We start from the raw sequence: 18545 nt of genomic DNA, 5'->3' as shown, positions 1-18545 counted from the left end.
GCTCTCTTACTTCCTCTGATCAGTACCCATATCCAATCTTATTCTCATGCCGTTCCATCACGCAGTTCGTTGGATTTCCGCTAATTTTGCTCTGCACTTGCTTGTGACTCTATACTTCCTTTCTTTTCATTTTTATCAGCGCAAGATATGAGGAACTACTGCTTCAACAACAACAACAACATGAGGAAGATTGCATTGAAACACAACTGGGTATACTCTTTGGGTGCAAATCATCTAATAGACAAAGTTCTTCATCAACCAAATTCCTCCGCCCTCCTATGATGGAGAAAGGACTTGATGGATTACCCTAAGACTTTCAGACAGATAGTCAGAAGCGGTGAAACTGCCCTAGCCCATCACTTCAACGACAAAAAAAGTATGTTTTGGCAAGTTGAAGTCAACAATATGATAACATTGTTCAAATATTTAATATGATGTCTACAACTGTGGACTACCGGCTGAGAGGTGGTGTATTTTCGGGGGAAAGGACTCGATACTTGCTCGTTTCCTACTCATTAAAAAGGTTAGTAAAACTTATGAAAAACAATTCGTTACTTGCCGAAGCAACTCGCAACTGCCTCATAACAATGGAAATCACGCAAATGGAACGATTTTTCACATAAGTTTGCGAGGCTTATGAGCTATGCGAGGGATTTGCGAGCATTTACGAGTTTCCCCTTTCACTTAGAATCAAATTTCAGTAAAGTCTATGGAAAATTAATACATTGGCTTATTTAATCATAGCTATTGAACGGTCAAAATATGTTATGTCTTTTATTCTCAGTCCTGAATACGCATCTTTGAATACCCAACCAAAAAAGGTATGCCCAGATTTAAGGCGCCCCATTAACTACACATTTCCTGTAAGTCTTGTTGAATTGCAGATTGCATCTGTTTTTCTGTGCCGGTATTGTAATTAGTTAAAATGAAATTCCTTTTTTTTTTTTTTGTACCAGCTAGTTTTTGAGCGGAGCTCAAATTTGAAAATCAATAATTTTTTAGGTGGCATTTCTTTAAGTAGAAGACTGAAGTCCAAAGATAACGAACTGGTTGGATCAGTTAGGTTTCAGACCTGGTAAATGCTGAAGATGACTAAAATATGATTTCTCTCTGTACACTGAGTTGGAAACAAAGGACCTTTTATTGACTTGTTAAGAAACGGTAAAGGTCAGCTAGCGGGTTAAGGCCAATTTTTAATGGTGATTCCTTATGAAAATTTCCTACTGGCCTTTTCCTGTAAGCCAATTTATTCGCGGAATGCAATATTATTTTTGCTGGATTTTTATATAGGAAGTCAAAATTGCTAAATGTAGAAAAACTTAAAATAACATTTGGCGGAAATTTTAGGAGAAAAATTTACAAAAATATAGGAGGTGTTATTTGGCTAGAGATTACCTAGCAAAGCAGGGTGCTTTATGAGTATTCTGAAAGCTCAATACAGCTCTTTTGTGGCCTCACAAAAGCACACATCAGGGAAACAATAAGTAACTGGGACACAAAATAATTCAGACGTCACTCGATACGAAAGTATTAGCCAAACAAGTATAAGAAACTAAGTATAAGTATAAGAACTCTCACCGGGTACTATATGGGACACTATGGTCTACGATATCACCTAAGTAAGTTAAATCTATTCCAGAATCAAATTTGTCGTTTCTGTGTGCTGGAGGATGAAACGCCGGTTCACATTCTCTGCGAATGCGTCGCTCTGGCTAGGCAGAGACTCTCCCATCTAGGTGGTGTGATTCTTAATCCCTATATAATATGAATTAAATAGCCTGAAGGGAACTTAGAAACATCAAAAGCCTTCACATACAAAATTAGGCTGAAAAGTCATGCACAAAGGTCTCAGTGCTTCCAGGCCTAATAATTATAATAATTGGCTTGAGTAATCGACACACTGTACTGTGTCCTTGTACTCGATATCTAAGTAAGTATCGGTACGAGGAAATTGACTACGAAAAATACTCAGTACTTGAGCAGAGTATTTGAGTAGTTGTGTACTCGTAGTTACTCGTATCGGAACAACACTACTGCTGTCATTTTATCATACAAAGTATAGAATTTTCATTCTCCATGAAAAGATTTATTTTGCAAAACATCTTAAATAAAAACTCTCGCCCAGCTGAATTATAAATAAAGTAAAACAATTAATCATTCGTTTAATACTTAAATAAAGAAATAAAATGAAATGTAATGAAATTATGATGTGATGAAATTTAATTTCGTGACTATGGGAAAATGGCAAAATTTCTTTTTCTGAAAGAAAATAATAAAAAAGAAGTAAGGACGGGACTGTCTTAGGCTGTGCCGAAGACTTCATACCTTTCATTAATGGGGCTGAACAATAATCTTATCCCGTTCGTAATCTCCAAATAATCGGATGTATAAGATAAGAAATATATAGTGAAGAGATGTATATACCTAAACGATTTTTAAGATAAATATAAACTAAAAAATGGCAAAAAACTCCCTTATCTGAACGATCGGTTGTATGGGATATATATTATATATAGCTCCGATCGAAGTGATTTTTTCATGAAAACTTCTATAATATATTAGAATAAATATCACCAAGTTTAACGTTTTTATATTGGAAATTAAGGGAGAAATTGCCAAAAATCTTTTTATCTGAACGATCGGTTGTATGGGATATATACTATATATATAGCTCCGATCAAAGTGATTTTTTCAGAAAATCTTCTATGACATATTGGAATATATATCACCGAGTTTCACGTTTATACTTTCTAAATTAAGGGAGAAATCGTCAAAAATCTTTCTATCTGAGCGATCGGTTGTATGGAATATAACTATATATAGCTCCGATCAAAGTGATTTTTTCAGGATATCTTCTATGACATATTAGAATATATATAACCGAGTTTCACGTTTATACTTTCTAAATTGCGGCAGGAATGACCAAAATCGTCTTATCTGAACGATCGGTTGTATGGGAGATATATGCTATAATGGTGCGATCCTACTGGATCTGACAAATGTCTAATATAATACAAAAATACAACCTTGTGCAAAATTTCATTGAGATATCTCAAAATTTTAGACTAGTTTGCGTTCAAACAGACAAACGGACGGATGGACGGACGGACGGACATGGCTATATCAACTCAGTTCGTCGCCCTGATCTATTCGGTATACTTAAGGGTGAGTCTATCTTCTATATTTCTCAACGTTACAAACATTGGACCAAAGTTAATATACCATTTCATGTTCATGAAAGGTATAAAAAAATCTGCAGAGAAATCGCCATTAAAACGCACACAAAAATAAAAAGAGCTTGCTGCCTTGACACATTTTCGAAGGTGTTGAAAATTAAGATGAAATCAGAAAAGCATAAAACCATTGCTACCACAGGGCAACCACAACAATAAATCATATATATATAATATAACACCACAACATTTCAACGCCATCAGATGCACATCAACCAGAACGACCAACCGCACATAGCACTTGTGCTCATTTGACAGTATTTTTTTCAACACAAAAAGTTTTTCTTTTCTTATATTTTTGTTTTATTTTTTAGCATCATTTGCTTGCTTAACTCAGGCTAGTAAAAATTTTATATTTTCATATGAATTGTCACAGCATATGCAGATTTATTCATTTCACTTTACCATCATGTCATTTTACCATTCATGCACAAGATTTTTTTTTGCTTAGCTTTTCTTTCGATCTGATTTCTAAGAATACGTTAGAATAATGTGACAACAATAAAGGCTTTTTTGTCATATAGTCTGAACTATGTCAACAATAACGTAACACTAAAAGTGCTCAGTAGTGCGCAAAAAAGGGGCTGACTATAAAAAAACAAAAAAAAAAATTTAAATAAAATGGCAAACAAAGCAAAAGCTAACATCAAATGGTAAGAAAATTATTACTTTACACCGTATTAAAAGTATATATACATATATACACACGCTGATATCGAACTAACATACATAAACGTAGGCAAGGTTGAAAGGCGTGATATCAAGACAAATAAGGGAAAGTATAAAGAATATTGAATGCATGGAAATTTAAAATTTAAAGAATGCCTACACCGTGAACATATTCTTCGCTACAAGCAAGATTGGCCAATATCGGCTGACGCTAGACTAAATATATATGGGACGGGTTTCTACAGTTGACTTCTGTTAAACTTTTTCTTGGTTGATGCTGACCACCATACAATCGCTTTGTACATAAATCCGAAATTAGCTTAGGTTAGGTTAGGTTGCGGTGGCTGCCCGAGGGCACACTTAGGCCAGTGATATTAGGCCCGTTGTGATACCATGAAAATACACTCAGATTATCTGGCTCAGATTATTTAGAAATGGAGCACCCAGAAAGCGCTGCCGTTCTCCGCTTACACGTCACGGGATCTTTTAGGATCACATTTTGGCCAGATTTCCTTCGATATTCGACACCCCGGTGTTTATATTCATCTTTCGTCGGCTTGACGGTGGATGTGTTCCTTAATTATTAGCTTGTATGTGGCCAGGGCATACCTAAGCGTTCTTGTTCAGAAAGAATCTGCCTGGTTGTAACCAGCCTAGCGAGTTCATCTGCAATGCAGTGCCCCTCGATGTCCCTATGCCCAGGAACCCATGTGAGATGTACACGGTTCTGTTGGGCCATCTCTTGAAGAGATCGGCGACAGTTCAGCGCAAGTTCAGAATTGAACGAGTAGGAGCCAAGATATTTTATGGCAGCCTGGCTGTCGCCGAAAATAAAGATATCTTTGCCGACATACAATGTCCCTATCCTACCTGCGGCTTCCGTGATACCTGAAATTCTATAGTATAGTATACTCCTCCGAAATTAAGTTTTAAACTTTTCTGGCCATTATTTCAAATGAGTATTCAGCTACTTATGCCTTCTCCAACCATCTCTCGATGTAAGTATTCTATGTTGTTCTATGTATACTCCTCCGAAATTAAGTTTTAAACTTTTCTGGCCATTATTTCAAATGAGTATTCAGCTACTTATGCCTTCTCCAACCATCTCTCAATGTAAGTGTTCTATGTTGTTGTTGTAGCGATAAAGAACCTCCCCCAAAGTCTTGATGAGTGTTATCGATTTTGATGGTCCTTTGTCGGATATAGATCAGATACATTCCGGTAACAGGCAATATTAAAGTATGAACCCGACCATCTCGGGAACGATTGCACACACTGAACCTTCTCGGACATCCCACCCCCACCTAGTTCATTGAGGAACTTGAAGTCACCGAACCCTCCGCTGCTAAAGAAAAAGGATTTGCAACGGGAAGGTAAGGTTGACAATTGCATTGAAGAAGCTATAAATTACACAATCTCTTGAATAAATTTGGCATTTTAGTCATCTCTTATGATATGCATACCTTCCGCGGATATATTCTAAGCTGCCTAACCCGCTGGGGCTAAGTCTTCGATCTAAGTTTTCTGTGTATGTAAGCTCCAAGTACCTTTTTTCACAGTCGTACCAGCGATAAAGGTACTCCCCAATGTTCTATAAATGTATTTTAATAGTCCTTTAGTTAGGTAATAGCTCCATTGACTGACGATTTTATATGATCACGTTGAATTTTCAAAGTCATCTCAAATAATTCTTCCGTCTGTGAAATATATTTACCCACACATACATATTTTCAACACGTTGCGTTTTTCGGGGGTGAAGTTGACCACTGAAGAAGCTATGCATCCAAAGATAACGCATTGTGCTTTCGAAGTATGTGAAAAGCTATCACAAGTGTCCAACAAATCCAATAACCCTTTCCCTGATACCAATCTCAAGCTTTGTTTAGCTGGAAATTTCAGAAAGAGTCCCTTCCAATTCAAATGGAGCTGAAGGCCTTTTAACGTAGCTTTGTGTAGTTGCATACATAATGGTCTCAAAATCCATAAAGAGGTAATGCTTATTCAGCCTTTGTTTATATATATGTTATGCTCGAATGTAATCTTTAGTATAAAGGTAATGGTAAGCGTAATGTTTGGAAGTGGTATGCTGTTTGGCAGTATACAAAATGTAAGTGCATTGTAAGTATAGGCATAATGTGTGAGAGTGGTGAAAGGAAAGGAATGGTAAGGAACAATTAAAAAGAGGGAAGAGGAAAGAAAGCGTTATTGATAAAACTTTTATGGACATGTTATGGGCGTGTTATGAATTTATTTGGCCGAGTTATCGGTTTGCTATCAAATTGTTAACGATTTGCTATCTACGTGTTATCAGACTATTTATCGATTTGTTGTAAATTTTTCGTCTATAGAAAACGATTTTTTATCGGTTTGTTATAGAAAGTTTATCGATCTGCTATCAAATATTATGGATCTGTTATCGGAGTAGACTGTGCCAAGCTCTAGTACTGCTCTGTACTGACCCAGCTCTAGTTAATTTAAAAACATTAGCTTCTGGACGTGGATGTACGTCTTGTTCGTATGTTTGCACATCGAACATACCGATTACTTTTTAGTTAATCTACTTTTTCCTAAGACTTGGGTAATTGAGAAAATTTTGCCGGCTGTATCTTAAGTTCCACCCATAAGGTTCAATCCATTCGTTCCTGGCACGTTTTGTACTGTTCATGATTCCATTTTAAGTGTCACCAGTTGTATGTAGTACTTTCTTGTAGGTTGGTTCGGAAATATAAATTCCAGCATTTTCGATTATAGCCTCATTTTGAATAATAAATCGCTTCGGTGTGCCTCGGCTTCTTCCGGTTGAAAAGCAGTCAGGTCATAACCAAACTAGTCGCTGTATATCGGTAAGAAATCCGCTATTTTCATTTTAACAGGAGTTTCCAAGGAGCCTAATTATGTGTCCTCATATTGGCGTCCTTTGCAGACCGCTTGATAGTTTAGTCGTAGGTGGTTCTGAGATATTTGTGGCTGCTAACTAGCTGTTGTAGTTGATGTTGCATATCCAAATAGCACAACTCAAGAGGTAGTCACTAAACCTGTAGCGAAACTGTCACTTAGCGTGACTGTCTCCCATTTTTTCTTCGGGGTACTGGGACGCTATCTCTCTTTCTCTTATTTACGTATAAGTTAAGGGAACACAGTGTATTTTCATGATTTTTTTTTATATCTAAACCTACGACAAGATAAGGCCATTTTGCGGGAACAGGCGAACTCGAAACCATTTCTCAACTTTTCGGTTGTTCAGTCGAAGACACATGCTTTACATTGCCTGGCTATAGGGCCGCAAATAACGACATTCATTCCATGCTCGCGTTATCGAAACGAAACATATTAAAGGACTTTAATGGGGGCATTGTTTTGAAATGTGCACTTTTCTTTCACACATATCTACAAGTGCAAGTATTCATACAAGATCTTGAAATAGTTTCGCTATAGTAATATCTTTGTCTAAAATACTTTCAGAAACCTTGTTTAAGCCGCCTCCAACAATATTCAGACGGCGAAAAAATTGCTATGCGCAGCCGTGCGCGGCGAGTGGAAAGGCAGTGAAATCAGTCTAGCACTATTAACCGGCAACCGCGGACGCGTTATATTCAATCATTTTATTTTTATACATAGTACATATGTATGGTGAACTTAAAACATAAGTGCAGTTGAATATCTTTTGAACATAAAGTAAAGAAAGACCATAATTATTAAATATAAATATAAAAAAAAACACGTGTCACAACATTTTTGGCCGCGATGGACTCCTAAACTACTAAACCAATTTTGAATTTATTTTGCACACCGTGTGTAGTTTGATCTAACTTGAGAGATAGGATAGGTTATGTTTCAGTTTATAGTCGCAATATTATTTTATTGCAATTTTTTATTTTTATTTGTTTATACATAATAACAATATGTTGCGTATGCGCAGTGGTACTCATATTTTCAGGTGGTGCGGATATACTTCAGTGTAATTGCTTGGTGTTTAATTGAACAACCTGCTTATCAATAAAAAATATTATAGCGAATGATATAAAGTATAGCACATCACCAGGCCCGCCGAGAGGGTGGGGGGGTACTGAGGGGGCCCGCGATTTAGAGGTACTATGTAATTTTTTTATTTTTTTATTCAGGAGAGTCTTTAGTTGTGTAGAAGGTAATTTTCATACCCCTGGGTGACTATGGTCTCGAGATATAGGGCCAGTGAATGCCTAGACAGTGTTTATACAATATGGATATCAAATGAAAGCTGTTGATGAGTGCTTTAGTACGGAGTAATATATTATCCAGAGACGGACTGGGACTGGGATTAGGACTAGGATAGGGACTGAGACTCGGAGTGGGACTGAAACTCGGAATGGGACTGGAACAAAATACATACTACCCTCTGGGACAGGCAATAAGGGGTGAAGAAGAATGAGAAGAACTTGAGAGAAGAGAGAAGGATATTGAAAGAGAGATAGAATGAGACGAAGATGGAGATAGATGAAGCGAAAAAGACGGAGGCAGGAGTGAATAAAAGGATTAGGAAAAAGTGAAGAGGGGGGGAGGGCAGAGTCAAACGGAAAAAGCTTATTAAAATGTATGCAGATAGGCTAAATTTAGGGCAACACAACGTCTGCCGGGTCTTCTAGTAAAAAAATAAAATTGTGGATTTATAACGTTTTAAGAAAAATCCTAAACTCTTTTATTCTCGGCTGTGAAGTGTAGCGAAGAAAGGCCAGGAGAATTATTCAAACCTCTTTCACTATCCATGCTTAACGGTTTGCAGAGTTTTGCGTAGTCATGTGATGGGCAGGAAGATGAAATAAAAAATGTACGTATTTTTCTATTTTCTGCTATGTAAAGACCGTGAGGGGAAGACAGTAATTCGTAATAAAAGTTCTGGATAATAACTTGAGCTAAATTACTAAATAATTACTATTGCGGGAGAAGCTGGAGTTTCTCTAGTTCTAGTTTGAGGTTTTATGCTACGAGTTTGAGGAGGTTCCATTATGAGTAGACCTTCTTTTCCTACAATTTAAAGCCTTTCCTGCTGATTTGAAACTATTGAAAAAAGTCAAGGTTCGATTCGAGCTCAAGGCCAGAACAAAAATATTTTTAATAATTGTTTTTTGTTAACTCTTTAATTAAAAATTTTAATAGAAAAAAAAAAATAAACAAAAAAAGATAATTATCATTAGAAAAATTATTGCTCTGGCCTTGAGATCGAATCGAACCTTGAATCCTTTATTAATAGGCCGATAAAACAAAAACAATTTTCGAACAAGTAAGGAAGGCTAAGTTCGGGTATAACCGAACATTATATACTCAGCTGCCAAATTACAACTTGCAAAACTTTTAAATTACCTTCTTTGAAAAGTGGCCGGTGCCACGTCCATTGTCCAATATTTTACTAATTTTCTATTCTGCATCATAAGATTAACCCACCTACCAAGTTAAATCAATTTAGCCGTCTTTGGTAACGAATAATCGCATTTTTTCGGGTTTTCCAAATTTTCGATATCAAAAAGGTGAGCGTGGTTATAGTCCGATTGTCTTCATTTTATAAAGCGATCTGAGAAGAGTATCCAGGAACTTACGTACCAAAGTTCATTTAGATACCTCAAAATTTACTAAGTTATCGTGTTTACGGACAAACAGACGGACATGAATGAATTTCTTTTTCGCTCAGATCATTTTGATATATAGAAGTCTATATCTATCTCCATTAGTTTATGCCATTACGGGGTACCGTTATGTAAACAAAATTAATATACTCTGTGAGCTCTGCGCAACTGAGTATAAAAGGGGGATAAAATAGTACACTAAAAGAAAAATGTAAAATTTCTTACGCTTTTTACGCACATCTACCATCTCAAAAAATAATTTGTTTATGTATGAGTATCCATCATCCATGTCCCGTAGGAATACTCCCATACATCTTTGTATGTTTGTGTGCGTATGAACATGCTTTATGTTTCCTTTATCGTATAACCTTACACACATATACATATATGCTTATTGTTCCTGTGCGTAGGTAACACTTGTGTGATTACTTATTCTTTCCGGGTCACCTAAGACAGATGATCGTCAACGGTGTAGTAATGGTTTGGTATTTGGTAATGGAGAAAGCGTGTACAAATGTATTATATTCATTTGTTATCTACAAGTATACACATAAGTTTGATATATTCGTATATATGTATGTTTTACTCCTTGCGTTATGGTGCATTTATCACGCACTTTAACGAATTTATCAGCAACTTAAGTAGCAGCCATCCTTGTCGTATGACTGAAGGACAGTTTGCCAAGTATCTAAAATAGGAAGAAGCATCTAAAGATTTCATGTGTGTAAGTTGAAATAAATTTAATGCATAGTAAACTTGAAAACATTTTATTTACTTTAATATACCTACATGGAGACACATTGTTTCATAGAAAATATTTTTAGTTACATTTAAATGAGAGTCATCGCCTTAAAGCATCATGGAAGTGCGCCTACATAGTAAAGAAGTATGTGGAACTCCACTTTTACAGGACCGAGTTTCGGCTAAGAAAAGATGAATACTGCATATAAAGAATAGAGACAAGCGGTTTAATTGAGCTCCGTATGCATGACAAAATAATATGTAGAAATATATTTGGATGTAAGCCAATTGATCACAGGTGTAGTGCAAAATAGGCGGGGTGAGCTGCATGAATAGTTGTTGTAACACAAATGTATTTCGTCCTGCTTAGTCGAATGCCCTTTCATAAATTTCTCATTAAGGCTTCCAAACGCAAGATCTCCGAACCAAGCGGTATCTAGTCATGATTTACGCTGCAAAATATAGGTTTTTTTATAATACAACGGATTGGGTAAATGGATAGCGCAAAGATTCAGCGTGCGAGTTTTTAAGCGCATATTTTAGTTTCCCAAGGATTAAGAGAAAGCTGAAACTTTTGCAACCCTATGAAGCCACTGGATTCAATGTGTTTCTATTCATAGCTTTGGTCACCTAGGAGACGTAAAGGATATTACTTTAAGGGTCATATGGCAGTTTTATTCTCGTGTAGGGGCGTGGACATCGTGTTACCAAAGACGACACGAAACTGGATAGGAATTTTATAGGATGGTCGTGAAACTAGAGAGTTTAAATGTTGTTTTGATGGCAGAGAGATCAGACATTGAAATGAAGAAAAATATATATATATATATATTTTTTTTTTTGGGTTTTGGGGAGTGCTTTGGTCGAAAAATTGACCCTTTCGCCATTTTTTATTGCAGGCTCGAAAATTATTATTTTTGGTATACGTAGTGGATTTTTTTCCTGAGCCCATATCCTATCGAAAAATCGATGACGCGATATCGGTTAACTTTCGTCCATACAAACCGACCTAGGTCACCAGATATTGTATGAAGACGTGGCGCTTTGAGTTCCAGTCATTTGCATTCACTTTCACTACTATGTAGTACTGCAAGTGTCATAGACGCACTGAGGCTTACTGATCCTCACTGAAGTGAGTGATTGTTCTTCTGGCATACGATCTTTATACGTCTTCTTCTTCTTTTTTTTTGTTCTTGTTCGCCTTAAGCGATAAGGAGGCTACCCGAAAATGTTGCCGAGTTTTATCGATATTAATGGTTCGGTAGGTTCCGGAAAAAACACCAATGAATCACTGCTCCGATTTGATATGAGCTCATTGAACCATCTAGGTCTTCCAACCCCATTTTTCCTCGAAGAACTTGTGGCCGCTAGGGCCCTATAATCATCATCATTAATTAACATTTAACCGCCTTAACGCCCTTGGCCGTCTCGTAACAAGTCACACCAGCTAACCCTGCTTTGCAATAACTGACACCAACTGGGAGCACCAAGGGGGGTGAAGTCTTCCTTCACCTCCTGCTCTCCCATCCCAGTGGGGGTCTCCACTTCCTCTGCTTCCAAATTTCGGTGCCGACTGAAATACTTTCTTGGGCGGAGAGTCTTCGTTCATTCGTAGCATACGACCTAGCCTACCCTTTGCGGTTTTATTCGCTGAAGTACCTTCATATCTGCATAATCTGATACAGCTCAATATTAAAACTTCCTTCGATACTCTCCGTCGGCATCACGGACAGGACCATACATTTTCGGTAGAACTATTTCACTTCTCTCGACTCCGTCCATGATTACGAGCTAAACATCAGGATAAGCGATCTGTAGAACACGATTTTTGTTCGTCGAGAGGATTTTAATTTTCAATTTCCTACTCAGTTCAAACAAGAGGTGTTATTTATGATTTCTATGATGACATTGTTTTTGCTTTTAATGCTGGTTCCCAAATAAACGAGGTCCTTTAAAATCTCGAATTTATATCCGTCAAAAGTGACGTGGCTGCCAAGGTGCGAATACGCCGATTCCTTCTTGAATCGTCGCCAGATCCTCGCCTGCTTAATAAACAGGATTCGCCACGGGTAGATGTGGTTGACAATCACTTGAAAGGTTGCGCTGCAAAGCTCTTTAAATTCACGTATTGTTGTTAAGGTAACCATAAAATGGAGTTATTTGTACGGTTCGCTCCGTTATTTGCTCAAATGCAGTGTAAATAATTTATTTGACCTCTCTTACTTTCGGGGTTGTTCACATTGCTGATTTCTTCAAAATGTGTTTGGAATTAACAGTGCTCCGTGAAGTGAAGGGCATCAGGAGATTGGTAGTGGATGTCATACCCGAACTAAGGAATTTCCGTAAATCAGCCATCAAATTGCGTTTCACTCACTCTTTTCAGTACTGGAGCCCATGGAACATAAATGTGAATGGAAACAAATATCTCATGACACAGCTAAAACATGCGATTTTCCAACGCAATGCCGTAGAAGAATGAAAAATCTTTGGAAATATGATTCGAAAGCGGCTCTCATATTAAACTTCAGGGATATTAGAATTTTTACTTAGCAGGATCAATCTAATGAGACGTAATTCCCACTGCGATTCAAGGCGCAGTGTAGAGCAATCCTATCAAGGATTTGTCAGCAAAATGTATAGCTCCTCCAACCCAAAACCCCAAATTCCTTATGGAACAGTAAACCATTCCCGAGATGGTCGGGCTTGCACCTTAATGGTGCATGTTACCGAAGTGCATCTGATCAACATCTGGTAAAGGACCATCAAACACTTCCCAAAACCTTCGCGGAGTATCTTTATCGCTAAAATAAATAACAACAGGAGCTTCAAGATGTTGCCAGCGCAATTTACAGCTTCTAAAACGCAATTTTCGACAGCACCTGACCGCGGCAAATCCTGCTTCTTTAGTAGACGAGGCTCCGGCGAGCAAAATCTCTTCACGTACGGAGGTGATTGGGTGACACGGAAAAATCTACGTGGTCATGTAATATCTTTCCCGAATGTGTCTGTTGAGTGTCAGATCAATAGCCGGAAAATACCATCAAAACTGTTAAACTCCCAAAAAACTGCAGGGAGTACCTTTATAGTTACCAGAAAAAGAAGATTCCTCAACAGAGGCTAGGGATCGATATATTTAGAGATCTTCGGGAAATCCACATAGTGCAGAGCAGCGAGACAATACAAGAAAAGGACAAACAAATTTCGTTAGCTGGAGGTTTAAGACAATTAAATAACTCATACGTGGTTTGGAATCTGGGACTCGTATTTTAAGTAACTTGAAATTTAGTATGTGATTCAGAGATTTCTCACACTGTAGTGCATATGATAAACAGTATTGCTAGGGTTTGCATGGATCTATATCTTAAGAATAATCGTACGGATTGGATGGAATGTCGCGATACATTTTTGAGAGGCTTCTTATTGAGTTAAACGCTTTATACCTCGTACTCAGCTGAGAAATCAATGACAATTCCAGGAAGGAGATATTAAGAAAGTTTTTACCAAACTAGGGAACCTTGTGAAATTTTTTTAATTTTTATTAGAAATTTCTCATTGAAACTGCAAGCCACTTACGTAGTTGAGAGGAGCGAAGATACAGACTTAAAATTTCAAACATGTTTCAGAGGCTAAAGTGAGTGCAATACCCAGCACATTAAGTACCGTTAGGAGATGCACAGGTCGCACATTGGTCGGTCTTATATGGAGTTGGTGGCAAAAATACTTCCAGAGAGATATCAACGTGAAACTTTGGTCACGGCTTTACAAATATGTGAGAATTAGTTTTTCATAAAATTGGTGCGGCTGATACCTTTATAACGACCCACAACCACCCACTTTCACCGCATTCATACAAAAAGTAAGTAGATGTGGGGGGAAAAGTGGAGAGATGTGTCTATCGCAAATTCAGTGTTTAATAGGATTAAATAAAGAAATTCAAATTTTTAAAAGATCTTGCATACACAACAATGACAAAACAGCAAACACACACAAAAGTTTACATTTGCATATAGTCGACTGGATAAAATAATGTCGTATGGTACATGTAAGTACATATAACATACGACAATAATTTATCAGTATGACGCTATCAGAAAACTGTCGCAAACCATAGTCAGTGGCAGAAATTGGCAGCTGATATTAACACTTTAGAATCTTAAAACTTTAAGTCCCTACGTGGGGATCGGTGAGGAACCCAACTAAAACTTTAGCTGAAATTGAAACATTTGTGCAAATAAACACTAATAAAGGCACTGGTGAAAAAAAAAAAAAAAAAAAAAAAAAACACAAGCTAAAGACACTAAAATTATTTCGAAATGAAGTAAATACCTTTGAATTCAATATTCTTTTCTATTTATTTTAATACAATGATATTTTATGTATTTTTAAATGGCTGAACCTTGCACTTTATTTTTAACTTGCTCACACTGGAAAAACCAACTAATACTATAACCTCACTTTTGAAGCTATTCTTAAAGAGTACAGTTCGAATACAACAAAAATAAATATACCTTTTAAAAGGCTGTTCTAATAATCTAATAAGAGAGACTAGCGACACATTTGGTGACAAAATTTTCACTTTGATTTTTTTATTTTTGACCTATAGAACCGACCACTGTGGATAGGTAGGTACATTTAGAAAAGTCATACAGAAGCGAGGAATCTTGCGATTAGCTTTTAAGACATCATTCAAGTCCCGGCTCATCATGCATATCTTAATTCATTCGTATTACAGACATTTTTGACAAAGTTTCAGTTTTGTATCACTTTCATTTAAAGCACAACAGTTGTTTTATTTCCACTGCGGTGTCCCTAAATCAGGGGTCTGTACTCAATAACACAATTGTGCTTTCATTGCATATGCGAATGGGAAGTTACTTTTTTAGAGACCCATGCCATAAAGCATGTCGGTCGAAGGAAACCGAATTATTCACCTCAAACATGCGTTTGCAAATTTATTTCCATAAGGCTCATTTCTTTTCAAGTGAGATTTTTAATAAACCAAATTAGTCTAACAATTAGCATATTTTTCCGACCACTTTATTACCAATCAAAGTAGGTTTACTTCCTTTCATTACATATTCAACGTTTACATTTCAGAACGCCTACCACCAAACACACTCCCACATCGAATGCAAGAGATTCAAAACATCGCGAGCGTTTCTTAATTTCTATGTAAGTACTTGACAGTGTCACATCAACGTCACTTAAATATAATAAAAATGACGCAGTCTATTTCATTAACACGTTCGCCAGTATAAAGAGCGACCAACTCCCTCTAATACACATCGACTAAGCGATGCACAGAGTCAACATGAGGCAATAATACGCGGAATAATAATCATCACCAGGAAAAGCTATGAGGATGAAGAATGCAGTGTAAACGAATTGTAAATGTTAGAAAAATGTCATTCTGATGCATATTTGATGCAGTTGTGTGTATGTGTAAATGCGTACTATGCATATTATATACAATGACGGCGCAACTTTGGATGGGATGGGCATTTGCTGCAAATAAATATATAATTGCGCACATTATTGGCGACAAATGCCGCGAAATGGTAATTTCATTAGCACATTAATACAAGCATTTACACATATACACAATGTACTAGATGTATGCACACAAATGCATTTGCAGCTATGAAATTTGTGTGTATATGTGAGTGTGTCCTATGTAGATTGTTTCCCCATTTCCAGCGCTAAGCTTCGACTTATGCAACATTGCGAACGCATAGAGGCGAATGCAAACGTACTCCCGTGCAGTAAAAACAATGGCGGAAATTAAGTAAAATTATAATATACATACATGTACTGGTGAAGTACCGTTGTTATTTGTATAAAATGCTCAAATGCAGACCAATTGTCTGTCTGTGACGAAAGTACTTAAAAAAAAATAAAAAAAATCATCTGTTTTGAACCAGAAGATATAGTGGCTAACAATTAAATGCGGGTTTCTTTGGTAATTATTGAGGATCTTTTACCTATAATGTCTAGGACCTTAAGTGGTCAGATGGAGATCTTACTACATATATAATTTCGTACTGCTTTGGGATTAGCTTGAGATCTTTTTTGAATGAGTTAAGAACGAATTTTTGGTTTGTTACCGTATTAATTTTGTTTTGTTGATTATTGGTCTTTCATGGAAGGTTGCCGGTTTCTTATCAAAAAAAAAAAAAAGAACTCGATTCGTTATCGATTTATCGCGGAGTTGTTGATTTGTTTTCGATTTGCTATCGGTTGTCTATCAAAACAACGATTATCGAAGTGTAAGAAGCTTGTAATCTTTTCGTTATAGGCCAGTTAACGTTTTGTTAGCCACGAATTATTAACGAGTTATAGACATGTGTTTTATTAGACGAGGTGTTATCGTTTTGCTATCGAAAACAATCGCTACTGAAGTGAAATTGGCTCGATATTTGCAAGTTACACATATGATATAGACTAACGATGCTCGTACAATGGCTCTTTTGGCTCCGCGTGGCTCCCAACAACAACCACATCGAGTTTGGTAAAATTAAAAGAAAAATTGTGCATGCCTTAAAATTCACTGTCACACAAGCAACTACTTTGGCAAGTAAAGTAAATATATTTCGGTAGAAAAACGCGCAAAATGATGCTCTAAAAATCATGGGTATTTCATGTCACAATTACACGGGTATCTATCTACATTCATTCACTGATAATCAGCCTGCACATGCTGCTGTTTAGTTGTTGTCATTCCAGGAAGAAATATTTTTACTGAAGTTTTTGTAAAACTTAAATGTTTGCAATTCCGAAAAGGCGGTTGTTGTAATTTTATTGATATTATTTTCGTATAGCTCCGTTATCCAAATTTTTTTAGCACCCTTGCTATAGACGAGTTATCGATTTAATATCAAAGTGTAATTGGTTACCTAGCGACAGCTTGGGAGCATGTTTTTCGTTTTCTATCGATAAGTTCTCGGTTCGCTCGATTTGCTATCGAAATTTCATCGATTCTTATAATTTTCTTTGTGGAATTGAGTAGCGTGATAACATCAGAAGACCAGGTTCTTGCAAAATCTGGTCATGCAAGGTATGCAGCTGCACAGCATGAACTTCCATCAGGCGCTCCCACTATTATAGAGGAGTAAAACTTAGTTGGCCGCCGTGGTGTGGTGGTAGTGTGCACCGCCTACCACACCGAAGATCGTGATTTCAATTCCCGGATGATGCAACATCAAAAATTTAGAAATATTTTTTTTTTTTTTCAATTCGAAAACAGTTTTTCTAATTCGGTCGCCATTGGCAGTGATTTGGCAAGCACTCCGAGTGTATTTCTGCCATGAAAAGCTTCTCAGTGAAAACTCAAATGCCGTTCTGAATTAGCGTAAAATTGGAGGTAAAATCGCCTCGAATTTTTTAAGACTTATTTACTTGCAGGCTTTCGGTTTAACAGAGTATATATAGAAGTATGGTGGAGTCATGAACGTGGTCAGAATCTCTCTGACAACCCTTGAACTCAAAGAGACCCAGCTTAGCATTTTAGTTGGTGCTTGACTTTCCGCGTAAATATTAAACTACCTCGCCCTTGAAGCGCTGGATAATATTCAATACGCTGCGTTACCTGGTAGTCGCTGCTGAGCACAGAACACTTCTTCATTCTTTACTAAGTTCAACAGCAGATCTTACTTTTTGCCTTAACACATTTTAAATGTGATTCTTCTTTGACCTGCTCCCTTTATACCAGCTGTCTGAAACTTATTAGCCTTCCCACCTTAGCTATTCGAAAAGAAGTGCTTGGTTCTATTTTCATGAGTAAATTATTAAACGGTTTGATTTCTATTCTTTTTTTGTTAAGCGAAGTGAGATTTATTGTTCCATCTTGGCCGTTAAGATATTTCAACCTCCTTTCCTGAAAAATGTAGAATAAATTTTGTGTTAACTAAGGACTTCGCAGCTTTCGCCAACATTATGGGTCTCACTCTAGCGAATTTGATACCTCGAATTCATCTCCAATATTAGGCGACTAAAATACCAAACTGATTGAAGAAGTTGTGTAGCGCAACCCTCTCAAGGGGTTGCCTGCGCAATATATAGCTTCTCCATCCCAATTGTCAACCTCACCTACCCATGGCGAATCCTGTTTCATTAAAAATCGCGGCTCTGGCGACCCCGAACTCCTAATGGATCTAGGAGGTGGGAGCGCGGAATATCAAATCCTTCCCGAGATGGTCGGGCTAGTACCTTAATGGTGCTTGTTACCGGAACGTACCGGATCTGCATCCGGCAAAGGACCATCAACATTTATAACACTACCCCAAGGCCTTCGGGGAGTGTCCTTATC

General features: G+C 37.1%; 1 long non-coding RNA gene across 2 annotated transcripts in view; it reads right to left on the bottom strand.

The window, feature by feature from the left end:
- Positions 1–18545, bottom strand: part of LOC137238133 (uncharacterized) — a 480771-nt gene that overhangs the window by 247439 nt on the left and 214787 nt on the right. The gene's annotated exons all lie outside the window — the stretch shown is intronic.

This window comes from Eurosta solidaginis, chromosome 1, assembly GCF_040869045.1.
Source record: "Eurosta solidaginis isolate ZX-2024a chromosome 1, ASM4086904v1, whole genome shotgun sequence".
NCBI lineage: Eukaryota > Metazoa > Arthropoda > Insecta > Diptera > Tephritidae > Eurosta > Eurosta solidaginis.
The sequence above is the reverse complement of the archived record's forward strand: the minus strand, read 5'-3'. Positions and strand labels throughout refer to the sequence as shown.